Below are 15201 nucleotides of genomic sequence, written 5' to 3'. Positions count from 1 at the left end.
CCTGACCAAGAGCCTGTAAATCCTTACAAGGTTTAAGAAGAACCCTGTTGCAGTTACTGCTGTCATCAAGCAAACATTTCCTTGTGTTCTAGCATGAGAAGATTGCAAGGATATTATCCGCTTCCTCTGTCCCTCAACTGGTGTGGCCATTTATGGTCTCAGAAGTGCAGTGTAAGATGGAGAAAAAGTGTATGGCATTGATGTGCACCACTTTATTCAAAGAGACTTTTATATGGGTGATGTTTTAAGGCAGACAAATTGGTTGAGACACCTGCCGCAGTTACTGGACTGGAGTAAACAAGGATTACAATCTGACTTAACTCTCCACTGTGTGCTCCTGAACTGCAGATCGTTAACAAATAAAACTACTTTTCTCAATGACTTATCTACTTTTAAAAAACTGGACATGCTGTTCCTTGTAGAAACATGGCAAAATTCAGCTGATTACTTAAAACTAAAACTGCTTACCTGTCTAAACCCCGTCTGACAGGCCAAGGTGGTGGATTGACGGTGGTTCATTGTGATTGTCTTAAAGCAACCACTGTTGATTTTCACGACATTACAACTTTTGAATACCTGGGTGTTAAAATCACTGGAAAGGCTTCGATGCACATTATATTAATTGACAGGCCTCCTAAGCTTCAGCCAGATTTTTTCTCTCATCTTTATGAAACACTCACTCTTGTCCTTCTACATGTCTACTGCAGTTATTTTGCTTGATGACCTTAATATTCATGTGGATACTGACTGTCCATCTGCTTATGAGCTGCGTTTAGTACTGGATTGTTTCAGTTTTATGCAGCATATTGTTTTTTCAACCTATGCTAAGGGCCATATTCTGGATCTTGTATATTTCACTGGTCTGCAGAATGTTTGTACATCTGGTTCTGTTATCGATATCTCAGATCACAAGCTGATTAAATTTAATATCAGTTATCCCCTGCCTAAAATAAATCTAAAATGATCAACTTATATTGCTGAAGTAATATCTAAATTAAATCAATCTACTTACTATTTAGACCCTGCCCCTACTTTACTGATAAAGGCTTGTACTGATAAACCTTCTACTCCCATTTCTCACTTTGTCAACTGCAGTTTCCGCATCTGTGTTGTTCCAAGTGATGTAAAAAATGCTGTTGTAACCCCTATCTTAAAAAAACTTAGTTTAGATCCGTTACAGCTAAAATTTTATCGCCCATTCTCTAATCTTCCAATTATGGCTAAGATCTTAGAAAAGGTTGTTGCTTAGCTTAATGATTATATAAACTTGCATGACTTGCTTGAGCCTTTCCAATCTGGATTCAGAGCCCTACATAGCACTGAAACTGCTTTACTTAAGGTAACCAATGACCAACTTATAACCGCAGATTCCTGGATGGCCGCTATTCTAGTTCTCCTTGACTTAAGCATAGCTTTTGATACAATTAACCGTGACATTTTACTGTTCCGACTTTCAGCTATTGGTATCTTTGGTCCCGAAATCTTTCTTGGTTCATATCATACCACAGTGATCACCAGTATTATGTCTTCATTAGGAAATTCAAATCTACCATTACTTCACTCACTCAAGGTATCCATCAAGTGTCAGTTCTAGGTCCAATTCTATATCTATATGCTCCCATTAGGTAAGATTATCCATCGGTATGGTCCAAGCTACCACTGCTATGCAGATGACACACAACTTTATATAAGTGTTGATGCAACTGCAACATCTTCACCTGTTGCACTGACTGATTGCATTCGGGAAATCAATCATTGTATGACAGATACATTTTTATGACTTAATCCTGATAAAACAGAAACCTTACTAGTTGGTACCAAATCTGTCCTCTCTACCCTTCGTGGGCTAAAAATTGACATTGATGGGATCCTGGTTGAACCCTCAGCATAAGTCCGTAATTTGGGTGTCATCTTTTATTTACTTTTACTTTTTAACCACACATTAGCTCAGTAGTACAGATAGCTTTTTTCATCTTTGCAACATTTCTCATCTGCATTCTTTCCTCAGTGTGAAGGATACTGAAACACTCAATCATTGTTTCATCACTACCCGTCTGGACTATTGCAATGCATTGTTTTATGGCCTCCAGACTAAATATATCAATACATTTCAATATGTTCAGAATTCTGCTACTCCTCTACTTACACACACTACAAAATCTGCTCATATCACTCCTGTCCTTTATGATTTGCATTGGTTACCAGTCTTTTCAAGAATCAAATATAAAATTATTCATCTCACCTTTAAAGCCCTTCATGGTTTAGCCCCTCATTATCTACCTGAGCTGCTGCTTCCTTACATTCCTGCTCGGGCATTAAGATCATGGGACGCTAACTTACTAACTGTACCTAAATAGAGGTTAGTAACTATGGGTGGCATAGCTTTCAGTGTGATAGCCCCTAAAATTTGGAATGCTCTTCCTCTCAGCCTTCATGAGGAAAAATCTATTACTCATTTCAAAATCCTGTTACAAACACATCTCTTCAATGAGTATTATTCTTTTTCTTGTATGTATTTTCTGTTGTCTTGTTAAAATGTTTATTGAATTGTAAAGTGTCCTTGAGTGTATGAAAGGTGCTGCATAAATAAAACCGATAATAATAATAATAATAATAATGTCTGCCCCCACTGTGGAGGGAGCAATTGATCTTCTCAAGAGAACACATGCAATGCTAGCAGCTTAAAATCTTAAGCTCCAGAAAGTGGCCTCATACAATGTTGAGGTGATGTTAGTTTTCCTAGTGAATGATTGAGCCAAAGATCTACAAAATCTTGACTTATTTGAGGATAACCTACCTAATCAATGAAGTCTTGGGCTGAGATGGAATATAATGTCAGCCATTTTTACATTCTATGTACCAGACATTGAAAAACCATATACTCGCAGAGGACTAAGCCCACCATAGGGAGCAACTTTGCACACCTATGCTAAGCCATAAAAATGCCTTGTGGACACACTTCCCTAATAAAGTCCAGGTGTCGTCACTACATGAAGTTCCCCAGGAGGAAAAATTTAAAAAACAAACATAAATTTCCCCTGTAGAAATGAGAAATATGTGCAAAATTTGTCAGATATAGTTTCAAAAATATGGATTTGTAAATTAAACAAACACAAAACACAAATTTAGTTTTATATATTACAAGTAATAATAATAATAATGGGAGTGGCATGATGAGACAATGGTTAGCATGTTTAAAATGACAGCTATAGAAGGAGTGTGTATTAAGACAGACTAGTGCTACATCAAGAATTAATTCATTCTATGGGCCATGAGTTGGAAAAAATAAGTTTAGAAAATGAATTAATCAATAACAGCAATACTATTACTGTAGTAATAATAACTTTACGGTGGTGGTCTGAGTTTTCAGTTCTGCTTTGAATTGCTCACAGAATAGTTTTCCACTCTCAGCCACTTCCAACAAAATTCCATCCTGTTTCTAACTGGTCAAGGCCACTTTCTCCTGAGTCTGCAAAACATTCCATTCCATATCCAACAGAATTCCCCCTTTACTCTTTAAAAGACACTTGAATTGGATACATAGCAGAATCTGTAAGGGAAATAAAATGTCACACAGATGACAATAAATCTCTTTATCACTGTTTTATTCTTTTTAACAATATAACAGTTGCTCTATTGATATTCTTTTCAAAACCTAATAAACAGATAAATAATGTAGGTTTAGGGTGACAAGACATCCTCTTTTTCACAACACTGTCGTCTTTTTTAGACTAAATCATTAATCTGGCTTTTATATATAAAATCCTTTCAATTGTCCAGGATTTGTCTTGATTATTACTTAGGCCATGTAAACAAGCAGCAGACCTACATATTGTGCCCTATCCATACACATCAGCTCAGGGTTTGCATAAAGAAAAGTACACATGGCAGCTAGATTCAAGTGACACCTAGGAGGACTACATAGAGCCGTGTTACTGTTTAAAACCATCTTTTAAGTACAAAAGGTGTCAAAAAAAAAAGATTACACACAGCGATGTGGAATGAACTGCTAATTGACAGAAACCACTAAGGTAAGTCAATACAAATATTTAAAAACAGTACTTCAGTCAGTAATCACTATTATGAACATGCCTTACAAGCTGCTATGCGCATGCACAAAAATGTTGGCAATGATTAATTTGAAAATTCAGAAAAAAAAACAAAATCACAAAAAAAATAAATGAGGCACTACCTCATAACAGATATTCAAAACCTTTTTTTTTTTTACTGTATGTCAACATACAGTGAAACAGTATTGATTGTAACATTGATGATAAATTATAATAGTAATATATATATAATATATAACACATATAATCGTAATATATATATATATATAGATTTTCAAGAATTTTCCCATTTGTTCATCAACTGTCTTGATGTCCACACATGACGACAGGAAAAAATTATATTCACCCATATCCATTCATTACCACAAAAAAATTGAGTCTGGTCCCATGGGGATTTTGCAAGAATGGAGAACTGTACTTTATGTTTTACCCTCTGCATTGAAGGGGACATTTAAAGTACACACTCTTCTCTGACTTGTGAACTGCGTGCATAGCACACTCATAACACTGTGTCATACTTTATCTTTGACTTTCTCTATTATAAGTGACTGTTGACTCCCAAGAGGTTTATTTTCTCCAAGGATGCTGCTGACTGGAGTTTTTGTTTTCCACTCCTCCTTTTGACATCTGGCCATATTTCAACAATTAACCCTTATACAGTTATTGCTGGGTTCCATTTAATTTAATCAGATTCAAACTGATTTATCTTCCTGTCTGTTTTAAACAAATCTTTGTCTTTATGTGTACTCATTATATAATTAGGAAAGTTTGTATTTGCATTATACTTGAAAACTTGCCACAGTGCTCTGTGCCTGCTCTCAGTGAAAAGCATTATGCAAAAATAAACTGAATTGAATTACATTGAATACCACTATCTGTCTCGCTCTGCACATTTTGTATGAGAGATAACACCATTGGCACTCATGTTCATCAACTCTGTAAGCTGATCTAAGCAAGTATCGTTCTAGACCAGGGGTTCTCAAAGTCGGTCCTGGGGGCCCACTATGGCTTCAGGTTTTGCTTCAACCAGATTCATAATAAGTGACAACTGATATCACTGATCTCAATTAATTACCTGGTATTTTTTCTCTTCTGTTATTCTGAATTAAGAAAGCACAGAAGCATGATTGTTACATTTATAAGACATTTAGAAATATTTAAGCTTTTGCTATAGATTTAAATGCTTAACTTTCTTTTATTGATTTTATTATATGTTACCTTTTTTTCTGTGCAGTTTGCTCACTTCATTGTATCTTATTAATGACAATTTAAAACAAGCAGATCAGACGCCCAGGCATACGACACTGAGTCGTGAAAGGCTGCAAGTACTTTACCATTACACCCAATAATTAGAAAACAATGGATTAATTAAGCAGTACACCCAGAAAAATAGAATGAACATCAAGATGAAAGTATTGTTAAAAAAAAGAAAATGCATTATTCACATATAACTGCTTAGTACATTTTAATTTTTTTTTTTTTTTACCAAACCTCGTTTTCTAATTTCTATTTCTATTTTTCCCAAAATACAGAATATGGACAATGGCAGTTCACTTAATTAGCCCAGGATTCCAATTAAAACCAGAAGCTGGTTGGAACAAAACCTCGCAGCCAAAGGGGGTCCCCAGGACTGACGTTGAGAATTCCTGTTCTAGAGCAAGGGTCCCTAACTCCAGGCCTTTTGTTAATTAGTGACCTGTATTTGCACTTAATTAACTTTTTTTTTAATTAACTTTATATGACTTGCTGTTGAAGACTCAAACCCCTTAATTGTTTCTTTTACCTTAATTAGCAGCCAAACAATAATGAGATAAAAATGAAAACATGACTAGCATGATCCTACAGTATTTGAAACTAAAGAAGAGTGAAGGTTTCAGGAATGCTGATCTGCTCAGGTCCCCAAAACATTTTAACACTGCTCTTAGAAAAGAGAAAATAAAAAATTTTGGAAATGTATGCTATTACACAATGAGAGCAGCAACAATCCATGGAATTTAAGAAGAGGTTTAATTAACAACAAGAATCAGAGGCTAATTAAGCAACTGGTGAAGTTGGCTGGAGTTTCAGGTCCTGACTTATTAGGTCTTCTGTTGGCTCACTCACTTCACATTTCATTTTTGTTCCATTTAAGGAAAGACATGAAGAAATTCAGAGGAACAAATCTTAAAAAACAAGTCAATTAAAATAGATTCAAAAGAAGTTAATTAGCAGGAAAACAGTGCACCAATTAAGACAAGGGTTAGAATGAAAACCTGCAGCCACTTGAACCCTCCAGGACTGGAGTTGGGGACCCCGTTCTAGAGATTTGCTGGTAGCCGCTCACCCTAGTCAAAGAATTTCAGTAGCAGACAAGTGCTTCTAATGTGCTTTCAGTTCGTGCTCTCTAATTGTGCCCCCGTTTCCAGGTTCTACACTAGAGTAAATATTATTTGCAAATACAGAAAATAGTTGCAGATGAAATAAAAATATATGTACTAATAGTGTAAATTTACCTTGTTGTGAAACATGAATTGTTTAATGATTATTTTTTTTACACTTGATGTACATTTCATTTTTCATAAAATTGTTTTGTTCATCACTAATTGTAGCATAGCTGCCTTATTTTCTAACAGTGTTCAGTCAGTATTCCTCTGTCTGTGATGTACACATTCTGTGATCATACTGCACTTTTGCTTACATATGGAAAATAATTTTGGTACTTGTCCCGATGCCAGTAATTGTCTTTTTACCTCTTTACGGACCCAATATGATGCCCCATTTATCATGAATGCCTACTGGTAACATAACATTAATACTCAATATGGTAAGTGCCTGTAAAAACTGGGCTATACTGCAGATGCTGTTAACTATATAATGCTATACACTATACCAGTGTTTCCCAACCTCGGTCCTAGGGGCACACTGTGGCCGCAGTTTTTTGTTCCAACCAGCTTCTGTTTTTAGTTGGACTCCTGGGCTAATTAAGTGATGTGTTATTTCCCAAGTTCTGTCTTTTCGGAACAATATAGAAATTAGAAAACTAAGTTTGGTAGAAAAAAAAATATACAGTGGGATGCAAAAGTTTGGGCAACCTTGTTAATAGTCATTATTTTCCTGTATAAATCATTGGTTGTTACAATAAAAAATGTCAGTTAAATATATCATATAGGAGACACACACTGATATTTGAGAAGTGAAATGAAGTTTATTGGATTTACAGAAAGTGTGCAATAATTGTTCAAACCAAATCAGGCAGTTGCATAAATTTGGGCACCGTTGTCAGTTCAAGTTAAGGCTCAAAGTGGCAGACCAAGAAAGATTTCGGATAGACAGAAGCAACGAATGGTGAGAACAGTCAGAGTCAACCCACAGACCAGCACCAAAGACCTACAACATCATCTTGCAGCAGATGGAGTCACGGTGCATCGTTCAACCATTCGGCGCACTTTACACAAAGAGATGCTGTATGCGAGAGTGATGCAGAGGAAGCCTTTTCCCCGCCCACAGCACAAACAGAGCCGCTTGAGGTATGCTCAAGCACATTTGGACAAGCCAGCTTCATTTTAGAATAAGGTGCTGTGGACTGATGAAACTAAAATTGAGTTATTTGGGCATAACAAGGGGCGTTATGCATGGAGGAAAAAGAACACAGCATTCCAAGAAAAACACCTGCTACCTACAGTAAAATATGGTGGTGGTTCCATCATGCTGTGGGGCTGTGTGGCCAGTGCAGGGACTGGGAATCTTGTCAAAGTTGAGGGACGCATGGATTCCACTCAGTATCAGCAGATTCTGGAGACCAATGTCCAGGAATCAATATATATTAAAATGTACCAAGCAGTTATATGGGAATAATGTATGTTTTTCTTTTTAACAATATTTTCATCTTGATCTTTATTCTACTTTTCTAGGTGTTCTAATTGTTTAATTAAACCATTATTTACTAATTAGTGGGTCTAATGCTAAAGTAGTTGCAGCCTTTGATTATTCCGTGTTGTTTGCCAGTGTGTCTGCTTAGCTCATTTTTAATTATCATTAGTAAGATACAACAAAGAGGAAAAACTGCACAGAGAAGGGCAAAATATAATGAAATCAATAAAAGAGAGTTAAGCATGGCAAAAGCAGAAATATTTTTAAATGTCTTATTAATGTAAAAATCATGCTGCTGTACTTTTCTGAATGTGGAATAAAAGAAAAATAATACCAGCTAATTAAATGAGATCAGTGTTATCAGGTGTTGTCACTGATTAGGAATCTGGTTGGAACAAAAACCTGCAGCCACAGGACCGAGGTTGGGACACACTGCACTATACCATGCTAGCAGCAGTGGCATGTACAACTGTAACCAACAGAAACATGGGATTTACTGCTGTAGAGTTTATGTTAAAGATGATTTCATACAAAAGTGGATAAAGTATAGTATAATGGCAGTGAAATGCTAGCACTGCTTAGCAGATATTCTTTAACAGTTCCAGGACGCCCCACTTTCATGTCAAACCTGAGGATGCTAACATCCCAATATTAAAACATTTTTTTACTATCACAAAAAAAGACAAAATGTCATACTAGAGAGATTTAGGTTTAATGCATAGTAGACATTAGTAAACAAATATCGCCAATATGTAGAAAATTTGTTCATTATGAAAGACGGTTTCATCAAGAATACATGTTACGACTCAAGAGTAATGCTAAACAGATTTGCACTAAAGTAAAGAGGCTATTTTTATCTTGGAGTTAACAAGAAGAAAGAACAAAAGCGACAGATGCCATTTAATCTCAATGGATTTTTTTCTCAGTAATCTTAATAAGAGAAAGCTGAAGGTCACCAGTAAAGATATAAAGTACACAAGAGAATGTAAAGGGGGGTGATGGTGGTGGCAGGAAATTGAAATTCAATATTAAAGGAATAATTTATCAAACTAAATAATGTGGTGTAAAAGGTATGAAAATGGACTCTAAACCACAAAGATGCCAATTCAGTTCTCTCCTTTGACCAACTGTGTGACCCTCAGCAAATGTCACTTAATCTGTATTTGCTCTGGGAAGAGTGTGAAGAATTTCACTATGGATCTATACTTGTAAAGTGCCTTGGGATGGTATTATCTATCTGTCTACAAGTAACTGAGTGTGTCTGTTGGTTAATGAAATTATGAAAAGCAGGCAAATATTTTACTCAAGAAATGTTTTCTATTTTCTTGATGTTTTTAAACACCCTAGTCATGATTCTCCAAAAAATAAAAAATAAATAAAATGGTCTGGATATTAGCATCCTTGATAAGCCTTGAACCAAATAGCTTCAAATCTGCTTTGGTTAGGCTGTTTCTTATATTCATGTACAAAGCTGATTGGACTTTGTACACCAGATTACTTCATTCTGTTAGTTGCCATGCAGTATTAAGTTACCAGAAATTCGAGCAAAATTTATTTTTATTCAATATTTTTTCATATGAAACAGATGCCTAATGACTATACATGCCAATCTAGTACAGAAAAGAAAACCACAATTACACAAAAATGTTTTGCCTCTATCAAACATTTAAAAAATAACAGGCTCATGTCTGAAATTAAGTTTTTGGTAAGAATTTCTATGTATCTTCTTTGCTCTGCTTGATTTTGTGTGTTTTCAATAAATGTGCTACAAAGTGCACTTAATCATACTAACAGGATGCAGATGCAAAATGCCAGACAGATACCTAATCCTCTTCCTGTGTCATGTCTCTATTCCAAACCCCACCTAATTAAAAAAAAACACATTGATATGGTATTATATGTGTATTTTATTCTTGTTTTTGTTGAATTGCAGTATATGCTTTATTTTATTGCATTTTCTGTTGCATGTATTACTGAGTTGTGTCCTTTTAAATGTTCTTGTGTTCTGTGTTCTTTGTGGGTGGAGCTCCAAGAAGCAGGACTGCTCTGACATCACTACTCCCTGGGCCCTCCCTCTCACTATATCAGTGAGCTGAGAAGGCTTAGAAATGGAAATGATCTATCTGTTGTAGAGCTTTAGTAATCATTGTGTTTTTTATCTTGGATTTCTTGGCTTTCTTGATTACTTTCTGCTTTATTTAAAGAATACTAATTTTTGGATTTAATTTAATTTAATTTAATAACTATTCACAGTGGCTCCAACATCCATACTGACCCCTACTCTCTCTTCTGTTTCTTTTTCCGGTTTCTTTGTGGTGGCGGCCTGCGCCACCACCACCTACTCAAACCATCATGATGCACCAACATTGATGGACTGAAAGCCAGAAGTCAACGTGACCATCATCATCAGGTCCTTCCATGAAAACCCTAAATACAAAGAGGACTGTTTGACTAATGTTAGGTAGATTGCCCAGAGGGGACTGGGCGGTCTCTTGGTCTGGAATCCCTACAGATTTTATTTTTTTCTCCAGCCTTTGGAGTTTTTTGTTTTTTCTGTCCACCCTGGCCATCGGACCTTACTCTTATTCTATGTTAATTAATGTTGACTTACGTTTATTTTTTATTGTGTCTTCTATTTTTCTATTCATTTTGTAAAGCACTTTGAGCTACATTTTTTTGTATGAATATGTGCTATATAAATAAATGTTGATTGATTGATTGATTGATTGATTTGGTATTAGGTCTTTGTTGGTTAAGGATTAACAATCTGACAACTCCTTTGTGCCTTTCTTTGCTATTTTAGGCCTTTCTTTGTATTTTGATATTATTTTGTAAATAAACCCTTTCTCTATAAAGATTCTTCATTAGCACTTTTAATATAAGCCAAATGTTAACTGTTTTCCTTCCTCTTTTGGGGCATTTGCTTTATTTTTGACTATTTTTGTTGTTATTGCCAGCTCCCCATTTTTGGGCCTGCTGAAGCCATCGGGTAGCCTTAGGCCAGAGATATACGTAATGCTACGCGACACATTTGTATTTACATTGTTCACTGTTCATTCTACTCCGTAAATAGAAGCAATGTTTGAAACACTTTCTTCATTTCATAAATGCTCAATAACTTCAATTTTTTGTGACAGTTTCAACACAACATTCATACGTTTATCAGCCATAACAATGTATAGTAGATTCATTATAGCAAAAGGGAAAAGTTATGACATGCTATTAAAACTGAAGGTACGTGACTGACACTGTGGAGCTGGGGAAGTACACTATGCACTAGCAGAAGAGAAAGTTGTTCCAGTGTGCAAAGCTCACAGTGTACGTAGTAGTACAGTAATAGGCTGGTGTTTTTTTTTGGTCCTAATGGTTAATAGGTACTGATGGATAATCAAGGTTTTATTATAATTGTTTCCATATCATTACATTTAAGTATGAAATTGAAAAGAAATTTTACAAATCACACAATTTATTCAAGTGACAGTGTTATTTTAACATGAACATATTTAGTCAATTTAATATTTTTAAATACATATGTAAAGAAAACAATAATACATATTCATTGAATTGCATATAACTTGTCTAGTTTTTGTCACTTCTTAGTTTTTTTTTTTTTCATCCAAAAATTTTCTTTGGTGAACCGTTGTTTCTAGACATTTTCTGTTGCATTCCAATGAATCATGCAGTAGTAGTCCTCCATCATACTGACATCCCAACATTCCTGATACCATCTTTCTATGTCCTGGAATGTCATTCGAATCTTTTGTCCTGCTTACTCACTGGTCCAAGATTGTCAGGCAAAAATTCCAAATACGAATCCAAAATATGTTCTTTGAGATTGATATTGCATCCCAATTCTTTAAAATTAACTAATAACTTTTTTACAAATTCTTTAAAATTTGGATCCTTATTGTTACCTAAAAATGTGAAATTACTTCTTTAAATGATACCCAATCCTTTTGTTCCATCACACCATCAAACTTTGCATCAGAAATCACATTTCTTATATCACATCTGGCTAAAATGCCTTCTTCCAATATTGCCTCAAACAAAGGCAGAAACTTTGGCACAAATAAATCAAATGGGCTCCATCTTTTGAAAGTGGTTTGACAAACCACTTTATTAAACCAAGCACTTTATCTGGATCCACCAAGCTAGGTCTGATGAAATATTTGGAACTGATCTGTAGCTTTTTTCTAGCTGGCCATTCCTTGTAAATTCTTGGCTCTGCTGTCCACTTAAAGAGAAAACATGAGAATTTTGTATGCCCCGACTGCTAACCCATTAAGATACTTTTAGGTTCTCACATATTAATCAAGTGCTTATTGTAGTTCATTTTCTCAAGAGGATTTTCAAAGTTCTCATTGGTTTCTTTCAAATGCACTGAATGAGCAACAAGCATTAATATACATTCACTTTTATGATTTTTAGAGTCATCTTTAAAATGAATCAATAAATATTCTCCATTGGTCTGAATTTTAATCTCTACCATGTTTCTGCACTAGGCTATTTGAAAGTATGTCAGTTAAGTAAAATGAGGATCCATCTTTATTGACATATGAAACTCTTCTTCCAAGAGCTCAGGTCCATTTTGTACAATTCATTTTGCTGATGGAAGATTAGAAAACAATATCTTTCTGATTCATTGTGTTATATATTTTGCATTAACAGAAATAACAACTGTCAGTATGATTCTCTTCATGTCCTCTGAATGCCAAAAGCAAGCACCTCCTTCCTGTCAAGCTTTATTCTAAAGTAGGGGTAAAAAGTTTTTTTTTTTTGTCTTACTGCACACTTTATACAACTTCAGGACTGATCACACAACCTCTAGAGGCCATAATATTAATTAACAAAAAAAACTCTCCACTGATCATTTAAAAGTGTTGTGATCAACTGCCTGAGTCACACTGAGGTATATTTGCTACACTCCAGTGAACTGTCTCATTGGTAAGGAAAAAACAGCCAGACATGCTGCTGCTGCTACTACCTGGCGCAAGGATTCATCACTCTGTTCAGTTCCACCAATATACTGACCTTTTATTGAGTAAAATGACTGTTTTGCTTTAAACATAGATTTAACTATTAGAAAATATTAAAGTTAGAGTGGTGTCTCTGATATGAAGGATCTGTGGTGGTAATTGTAAGGTTCCAGTTCAAATCTCATTACTGCCAGAAGCAATCCTACTCTGTTGGTCCATTGAACAAAGCCCTTAACCTGAAAATTGCTCATGGGGAGCTGCACAATGGCTGACCCTGGACTCTGACTTCCAAGGGTCATGCAAACAGGATTAATAAAATATATCAAATTAAAAAAAACAAGTCAAAAATTCAAACAACTAGCATTAAAGTAAAATACTAATATTTAATTATAGTGCAAAAACAATAAAAAAAACTATAACTAACAGGTAAAAAATGATTACTTTTTTTTAATTCACCACCCAAAATATAAAAATCACAAGGCAGTGTATACCTGTGAGTTTACAGTATAGAAGATGACCTAGATTATTAAGAATCTTTTTTTTCTTACAAGGCCTGCATGTAATTGTTTAACTGCACTGAAAAATGATAACATCATAAGCATGTACTGTGGGCATATAATTCCATGTAACAGTATCATTGTCATGCATGTACAAACACCTATTTGATGTCACATTTGAGATATGACCTTTTGCCTAATATTACTCCAAGGTTCTTCCTTCAGCTTTTTAAATTTAGTCCTTTAAGTTTGAGCATTTCCTTATCACACTTGGGGCTTGTAACACATGTGATGGTGAGCTGGTGACTGGTGTAGAACTAGCATGACGAGGCACAGTCTGGCTGTTTGAATGCTCTGATTGCTTCTACCAGCCCTTTGGCTAAAGCTGGCACTTTTTATTGAGTAGTTTTAACAAAAGATCTCCTGCTTCTCTGAGTCTAGTTTTCATAATCTGAATATGATGTTTTGTTTAGACTAGCAATGATAAACATAATCTTGTTCAAAAATCACCACCACTACATATTCGATGCCCTCTTTGGGACAACATGTAAACTTCAATGAACCTCCCAGCAACCATCCCCCCACTCCAAATAAGAAATGGTTGCACTGGTATTCCCAATCACACGTACATAATTGCTAAACTACCCATTAACTACACTGCTCGTGTCACTTCTCATTGGCACACCTCCCCACAGCTATAGCTATCTAAATAAATTGCTTTTGCTGTTAGCAGCTCGACCTTGTGACAAAACATGCCACAAAATCCATATAAATTGTTAAAATCTGTGTTAAAGTCTCAAGCTAAAAGTGTTAGCTGCAATAGACCATGATGGATAGGAAGTTATTGTAATGCTTTAATAATAAATTATAATATCATATGCAGTGGTGAGATTGTTTTTAGTATAATGTAAATACAAAATACCTGCCTATTAACTGTATTAATAAATAGTCAGAGTCTCACATAGGGGATTTTTTCTTCTACCATTTATTTCTAAATAAATTGATCATGTCATTTACCTGATACCATTTCAAACAGCAGGAGATCTGAGATGGCAGAACTTAGGTTTGAGCAAGCTACTGCAACTGCACAAATAGATAGTATCAGTCACAAGCCACTGCTGTTCATGTGACTCTGCAGGCATTTCATTTACTTACCGTGGGCATCTATTTTGCCATCAGGAGCAGCTGTTGAGCAAGTAAAAGATGAAAACTATATACAGTATATAACAAATGTTCAAGTTGAAATAACCTCTTTCAAAGAGTTTGAAACAGTATCCAAAATAGAAGTCACACCAAATGTTTATCTGTTTTATTAGATAAAGTATAAGTTTTAAATTATATAGTATAAGTCAGTACTTTTCAATAAGAGATTTTAAAAATTCAAAACTTTGTTCGGTATGCTCTATTCAAAATAACTCAATGAAAATGAAACTGTGTTGAACAAACTTCCTTGAAGAACTACCTGTAAACTGTTCCACAGCTGCCTTTTAGTGTCACATTCTGCCACTTAACAGATGTCAATCAATCAATCAATCAATCAACATGTATTTATATAGCACATATTCATATAAAAAATGTAGCTCAAAGTGCTTTACAAAATGAATAGAGAAATAGAAGACACAATAAAAGATAAACATAAGTCAACATTAATTAACATAGAATAAGAGTAAGGTCCGATGGCCAGGGTGGACAGAAAAACAAAAAACTCCAAAGGCTGGAGAAAAAAATAAAATCTGTAGGGGTTCCAGACCAAGAGACCGCCCAGTCCCCTCTGGGCAATCTACCTAACATAAGTCAAACAGTCCTCTT

Source organism: Polypterus senegalus, chromosome 7, assembly GCF_016835505.1.
Source record: "Polypterus senegalus isolate Bchr_013 chromosome 7, ASM1683550v1, whole genome shotgun sequence".
NCBI classification, from domain to species: Eukaryota; Metazoa; Chordata; class Cladistia; order Polypteriformes; family Polypteridae; genus Polypterus; species Polypterus senegalus.
Note: the sequence above shows the minus strand (reverse complement) of the source record.